We start from the raw sequence: 7,978 nt of genomic DNA, 5'->3' as shown, positions 1-7,978 counted from the left end.
GACTATTTTAAATAACTAAGAGATCAAGATCTGGTCCTTCAAAAAGGTAGCTGCTCTTTTGAAAGGCAGGAGGAGCAAGAGCAACAATTTGCTGACTTTATAAAATACCAAAATCTCTACCTATTCTCTCTATGTTTTTGGTGGGTTTTTTTGCATTTCCACCCATTCCCCATATTATCTTCTTATCTGTATTCATAATCTTTTGACAGAATTTTCTCCTCCAATGTAAATTTCAGTTTGCAGAAGAAAAATATAAAATATATCCAAAGCTGTATTGTACTAGTGTTTCTATATTTCTAGAGGAGTGTTTCTTAATAAAGCATTTTCAAAAAATTTCCATACACTACATGTTCTGCACAGAACATCACAGAAAGAAATAAAGACAGTGAAAAAAAAACAAGATAAGTTTACTGTTGGCCATTTGTACCCCGGATGTCACTTAAAGTTTGTTAATGTTCCTCGAGCTGATCAAACCTCAGCATTTCTTCTATGTGGGGAATTCACGTGGCTTGGAAATTTCCCTAGTCCTCAATAAAAGAGCAAGGATGCAAATGAAACTCAAAATAAAACCCTCTGACCTTACCTAACAAAATCCACTTTCTTTAAATAAAACATTTTAAAAGTTTTGTGTCAGTTTTCTGAGACAGACATTTTCTGATAGTCAACATGTTGGAATTTTTTTGTCTAAAGCTACAATTTTCTTTTATCTTTTGTAGAAATTAAACAATGCTGTCAAGAGGGAAAAAACGGGCAGTAAAATCTGAAAACAAGCTGGAAAAGAGTAGAATCACATAAGGACTGCAGACTGCAACATTCATCAGGGTGTTACTATTCTGGTTTCAGAGGAACAGAAAATGATCAGATAGCATACCCAAATTTCACTGCTGTGAAATTATTGCTTCTGTAATGACCACAACGGAATACATATTTCCCTTTCTTATATCGTAGGGACTAAATCAGGTCTAACTACACCACTGTGGCACATTTACTTACCCCTCCCAGCCAGCACATCATTCTTGGTTTATTTAGATCTGCCTAGAGTCTGTTTTCCATAGCAAACACATAAAAACTCAAGAGGAAGGAAGTTACTGAAGATGGACTGAGAACTCAAATACAAAACATTTTCACAAACTCTTCTTCCCAAATAAAGAAAACTTGTTATTTTATTTCTTCCATAATTTTTTTTTCCTATCAAGAAAGTTCTTTAATGTACAGTCCTATATGGAAAACACAAGTATCAATGTTCATAACTTACAGTACACCAACATTCTGAGTGTTCACAGCATTCACTAGTACCCTTCTGCACATCACATCTCCATCTGACTTATTGTTGGAATAAGAATGAACATTCAAGACTGAAAAGCCAAGCCAGAGAAGCAACTGTGATAAACATCTCTCTGAGAATTACTTAAGTTATTTATTTATTTTTTGATATTTTGTGGGTTTCTTTTAAATAAAGAAACCTTCTTGCAGGGACAGATGTCGTGGGCTTGATGCAGAAATTACAAAGGAAAATTCTATAGCTTGTTTTAAATAAAGTCCTCTTTGCACTTAGAGCATGAGGGTGAAACACTTTTCTTTATATTTTTTTTTTATAAAATCATAAAATTTTTAAAGAGCTATGAATTTCATAGTAATTTATTTTGTGTTTTCTCCATGTCCTCTCACTCCTTATCTCCATTATCCACTTGGTATGTGTTGCCTTTTAGACTATAAGCTCTTTGGAGCAAGTGTTACATGCTTCTACAGTACAATAGGGCCTGACCTAGTTAACTCATAATCAACAGAGCAATAGAGATGTCAAATAATTATCACAGGACTGTTGTATATCATACCACACAGTTCAGTTCATGTGAAACCCTGTTGCAATGTAAGGGTCCATCTCTGTTACACAAGCAAAACCAACAAAAAACCCCTGAGGTTTTCATGCATGAAAGCATCAGGAAAACCTAGCATTAAAAATAGATAAAGCTCATATGGAATCAGGTAGATATTTATAATCATGCTCCTTCCACTGTGTTCAAACTCAGCTGCACTGATTGCAGGTATTTTCATTCAAAGCAATTAAAGCTCTACTGCACTGCTGAGAACAAATGTGGGCATATCAAAATACTTAAAACTGAAAGGAAAACCTTATTCTTCACAATACACAACTTTTAAATTGCTTTGCCGTTTAATTCCACCTCAGTTGCACACAGAAATTAACAAATCTTCTTTCAGACATCCCTGTTATTCTTCACAGAGTCCCAAAGGTGTCTCAGCGAAACTAGATTTAAAGTATGTTAAGTGCATTACAGGAAATCTGTTCCCAAACACACAGTCCAATTAAGTGCCAAATGATGCCTTCAAGTCTCACCCATGTAAACTATAAAAGGCCAGGGAGATTTTGCAGTGGAAATTTAAGGCAAAAAAAGAACATTCATTATTGGGTAAATCATGAATAAAGTTTTTTTCCTAATTGAGTTCTTTTCGTTTTGAAGCTTATCCTATGCTACAGGTTGAATTACCAATGGAAAAAAAAAATTAAATCAGGAATTGGTGGGGGGTATGAAGGATGAGCAGCTTTTTACTGCAGGATTAAACAGACAGAAAAATAAGTCATTCGAGAACAAGCAGTGATTTGGATTCAGAATGACTTTCCCGTGACTTCAGTTTGTGTCTCCATCAGCCAGCATTTTGATAAATTTTCTCTAACACAGCTAGATTTACATACAAATACAGTAAGGGTGGTATTGGGTTTTGTGTTTCTAGTTTCTTAATTTTCCAGAGAGAGTCTCAAATATTTTCTGTCTGCAGCACAGGTTTTGCATTAGATAGAGAATACAATAGAATTTTTGCTTAAATATTGAGTGACCATCAAACAAATGCACAATTTGACTGCATAAAAGTTATTTTCTAAAATGCTAAAACCAGCAAACTGTGAATTCCTAGTCATCATTTCTGTGGCATTTGTAGCCTGACATACCTCTATCACACTACTTCTTAAACATATCCTTTCCAAACTCAGAATTCCTAAACTGTCTTCCCTTGTATATCAGCTGTATCACAGCTCTTTGTTGTTTTGGTCTGGTTTTTTTTTTGAAAGAGGTTCTTCTAAATGCAGTAATGAACAGTGAGCTACTCAGAACCTGATGAAAGCACTTTAAACCTCTTACATAAAGGGACCTTGTCAAAAAGAAGGAAAGAGATTTTTTTATTGGTGCAGATTGAAATAGGACAAGGATTTTAAACTGAGGGAAGGTAGATTTAGATTAGATGTTAGGAATACATCCTTTCCTCTGAGTGTGGTGAGGCCCCGGCACAGGTTGCCCAGAGAAACTGTGGATGCCCCATCCCTGGAAGTGTTCAAGCCCAGGTTGGACGGGGCTTGGAGCAACCTGGTCTAGTAGAAGGTGTCCCTGCCCATGGCACGGGGTTGGAGCAAGATGACCTTTAAGTTCCCTTCCAACCCAAACCATTCTGTGATCTATGACTCTCATATACAAGTTTTGGGAACTGAATTAAGAACAAAGTGGGTTTTTTGCTGTCTATTAGAGCAACGAAACCTTTACTAACTTAAGAAAATGTTAACACTTTGCAGTTCAGACATGTAGGGAAAACAAAACAACATTTCATTGTCTCCTGTGCAGGCTCTGCTCTGCAAGTCCTGCAGTTTCCACACTACATACAAACATGGCACTTCTCTCAGCTGAAGCGAGCAGGAAAACCTCCTGAAGACCACACGGTAAAACCATTCACATGAGCTTCTGACAATTTCTATTTGTGCTTCACAGGCAAACTTGCAAGGCTAGTGTACAGGTTTACATACATGTGTATTTTGTGATATTTTCTTTAAATATGTGTATCTATATTTAAACAGAGCTGATGACTAAAATATGATGACAAGAGGTCACTGTCAATATTTTGCAGGAAAGATTCAGCTGACGAATTTAACCTTTTCCTCCTAATGATTTTTACAAATTACTTTGTTACAGCCTAATAATAGTTTTCAGCTAAACGAGTAAGAAGCTGTGATTATTACCAATCTTTCCCAATATCTACTCTCTTAGATTAGCATTTAGCCTCTCAAGCACTATGTATCTTGGGCCTGGACAGTTTGGAAAGGTTTCAGTGATACTTTAAGTCAGTTTAGGATTTCTATGATTCCTCTTGGAATTTGGCATTGATTCCATTACATAAAGATCAAACACAACTTTAAAAACTACAAATTTACAAGGCTACTTGACCTATTTTAATGTCTGTAACAAAACAAAGCAAATTGCTTCATGCTTCACCCTGTCATTGTGAAGGAAGCATGGGAAAGCACTATGAAAAGGTGTTAGAATAACTTGCAAGAGATGTCATTTTTCCAGCAAAGCAAAACCAGAGGAGTGTTCACAATGAAATGTGCCCCTTACAAGAATTCCAGCTTAATTTCCAGACCACAGAAGTCTGAGTAGTATTAAATAAACAATGATAGCCTCAAGGCATCATCTTTAAGTGGGTGCTACTGACAGAAAGGCTGTCTCACAGCATTTCCCAAGTGTTATACACATTCACTTGTACTGGCAGATGGCACATTTGGATCTCAAATCTACCTTCTCAGAACTCAAATGTTCATTTCCTGGAGATTTTTTGTGTTGTGTAGGTTTTTTGGTTTATTTAGTTTATTTGTTTGTTTTGGGTTTGGCTGGTTGATTTCGTTTAAAGAGACTACGTTTCAAAATAAGGCTAAATATCTCAGAAATATTTATATTTTAGGAAGTGCTACAAAGCCCTTGAAGACTACATATTGAACAGATCTACACCTTTCAGCAAGGAGGAGTAGATTTTCATGCCCTTACTCACCTTCAGCTGCATTTCACTGTGTCAGTAAACCTATTAACATAAAAGACACATTCAGAAGACTGACTTTAAAAAAAAAAAAAATTAAACATACATCCTTAGCAATCCAGACTAAAGGTACAAACAATAGTCCACCAGATGTAAATTAACAGCCTTGCAGAAATGCTATGCATACATTTTACATTCAAATTAACAATCACAAATAGTCCTATTTTGGCAAACGTTTTAAAATGTTTTGTTTCTTTTTTCCACTGTTTAAATATCTTGAAGGGAATGTTTACCTCGTAAACATCTCTACAAGTAAAAGCACCCCTTCTCCACTTGACTGTACCACAGCTGAGTGAGTGCTGCCAACCTGACAAAGGAACAAGAGCAAACCCCTGCCTTCAAACATGCTGCTGATACTCCTTGTATGTATAACTTTAATGACAATCAAAGTTGGGAAAAATATATCTTGAGCAAGATAGTTCAAATTTTCAAAGCAACATTGGTATACTTTGCTTATAGAAGGTTTAGAAGAAACCAGATAACCCAAGAAAATCAGGGGATAAGTTGCCAGCCACAGCGCAGAGCTGTTGTGGTTTTTTCAAGTTTGTATAAGGCTTTTTTTCTAAATCACTATCTGCTAAGAGGATTCAGAAGTCAACAGTAAGTTTTGGTACAGTGACACCTTAGAATTTTTGCAGCGTTTTTTAATGTCCTCCTCAGTTCTGACACAATCTGTAGAGTTTATGCAAGTTACTCTGTGCCAGGCTTTTGAAACCCAGTGAGGAAAATCCACATGACCTGCTGGAGTGCACTTGCATTGTTCTCATTAATACCTTGAAAGAACATTCCATCTTAATTGTACATCTGCTTTTGTGGAGAGGACAGAAGTTCACCGCTGAGTCAACTAAGCTAAATAACTTCTACCAAACAAACAGGCATTTAAATGGTAAGTAGTGGACACTGGTTGTTCCAGAGCAAAGACAAGTGAGATTTTGAAGTCTAACTACATAGGTTAGCCTACTGAAATTAAACTGTAGGAATAATCTTCTTATAAAAAAACATTTTCATAAAATTGTTGCTTTCTGCTACTGAGAGCGGATATGAAAATTAAAATCCATTTACGTTAACTAAATAAACTCTGCATTTTCCTATTTTATCTCAGTTCAAAGCCTGTGACTATGATAATGCTTTGAAAATAAAATGAAAGCAAACCACTTTCTCAATGCAGAGATTATAATTTAGGTTTTTTTGTTTCTCTATTTTCTTTCCCCTTGTCTCTCTTATCCTTTTTTAAATGCAGGAAAGATGAACTGTATCAGGCATTTTGCACTTCTGTCTAAAAACAGCAATAGCTATGCCCATTATCATCTCCTCAGCCCTCAAACCCATGACTGGTTGCAGGAAAAAGCACTCTTTTCAGAGCTGCCTTTTTGAGGTTGATAGATCTGATTTCTAGGGAACACAACAGCTTGATGAAGTCATCATCATTAAAAGGGACCAGAACTATTTTAGGTCACTTCCATGGAGAGCTAAGGGATTTTAACATCCATAATATCAAAGCACAAATTCATCAGCATAATCAAATAGGCTAGTTCAAGTAATTACTGTTCAAAAACCATAATCACAAGTCCTCTAACTAAACCTCAATGCCTCTGTAACCCACATTGATAGGACTGTGGCTTTTTGTCCTCTTGTGGCTAGACCACAACAAAAGGCTTTTATGAGTCTTTCACTGCCTGCAAAACATAGAATTGTAAGTCGAACCTACAAAATAAAGTCCTTTAATTCAAGCAATAACGGATCCAGGACACTTTCAGAAACTGAAGCTGTGATTTCCTGCTCAAAGTCAGTATACACAGTTGGCTAATAAATACTGTGGATCAGCTGAGGCAATGGAAAACTAGCTGCAGATCTCTTCATCACTGTCAGCCAAAGTCACTTCAAATTGCAATGAAATCTATGAGTTAAACAATTCACCTCATTATTGTACAAGAATCTTCTCCATCCTCCAAAATTTAGGGACAAATATGAGCTATACCTCATGCAATAGATACTAATACTGTTAGAAGTCCAGTAATACTCTTAGATTCACAGGAGGTACTGGCAGAACATCATGTTGCTCAAAAAAAGACAATAAATACGTACTTGAATGACGGATTATTATGTCTAATTACCTTTACAAAAAGTTATAGGAGATAAATATTTCTTTGCCAAAAATGAATAAAAAGAAACATTTAACTGCTCTCATTTTTTTATATTTTTGAGAAACTTAATAACTCACTGCATTGGTTAATGGAAAATAGTTGCTAAATTATGTAAGACGTTCCTTATTTTGTTCAGATTTATTTTCATCATCCTCTTCTGAATACAGTGACACTACATTCTGTCATTTGTATTGCCTTCTTCCACTTTTAGTCCACTTTTAAATGGAGCACCCCACACTTAGAATATGTGAATATGTACATATGTGTGTGTATATGTATTTAGTTATGAAGACTAATCATAATCCTATTTCCCTGATTACCTGCAATCATCCCTATAATGTCTTTTGTTTATTAAGAGGGTTTGTCTCAAACATAGCCAAACACTTCTTACTGCTTCTGCAATTCCATTCCACAAGAATGGAAATAAGGTAATGTTACAGAAAGAAATAGGTAACATAAGCTATAGCTAGAATAATTAAAGTTATATCTCTTTTTTTTTTTTCCCCCAATGCTTAAAAAATGAAGAAAAAAAAAAAAGCAAAAAAACACACAAGTACTTTTTGTACCATTTTGTAGAAGAAGTATGAACAGCTTGACAGGAAGACGGAATGGCAGACCTCTGGAAGATTCCTTGCAAACAATGTCGAAATGCTTTAAATAAACAGAAAAGTTTGAACTTTTCTGTAAGATATTTCACAGAGCACAGACTGCATTTTTCATTATTTTAGAAGAAATCTGTAGCAAATACACACAAAACCAGGACAAACCACAGGTACTTTACCTATGTGACAGATTTATGGCATGTGTTTTTGTTATTCATTCCAATTCTCATTGCACAGAGGGAGTAGGAAAGGTTTGCATTCACAGCTGACATGAAATGAAAGCCGATCCAGAAATAAAACAGAATTAGGTAATATTTCAAGCCTGTCATTGAATATTTAATTCTGTTTATGGTTGAAAAA

Source organism: Empidonax traillii, unplaced genomic scaffold, assembly GCF_003031625.1.
Source record: "Empidonax traillii isolate 1590-97213 ecotype Southwest subspecies unplaced genomic scaffold, ASM303162v1 scaffold411:size1093445, whole genome shotgun sequence".
Classification (NCBI taxonomy): Eukaryota; Metazoa; Chordata; class Aves; order Passeriformes; family Tyrannidae; genus Empidonax; species Empidonax traillii.
Note: the sequence above shows the minus strand (reverse complement) of the source record.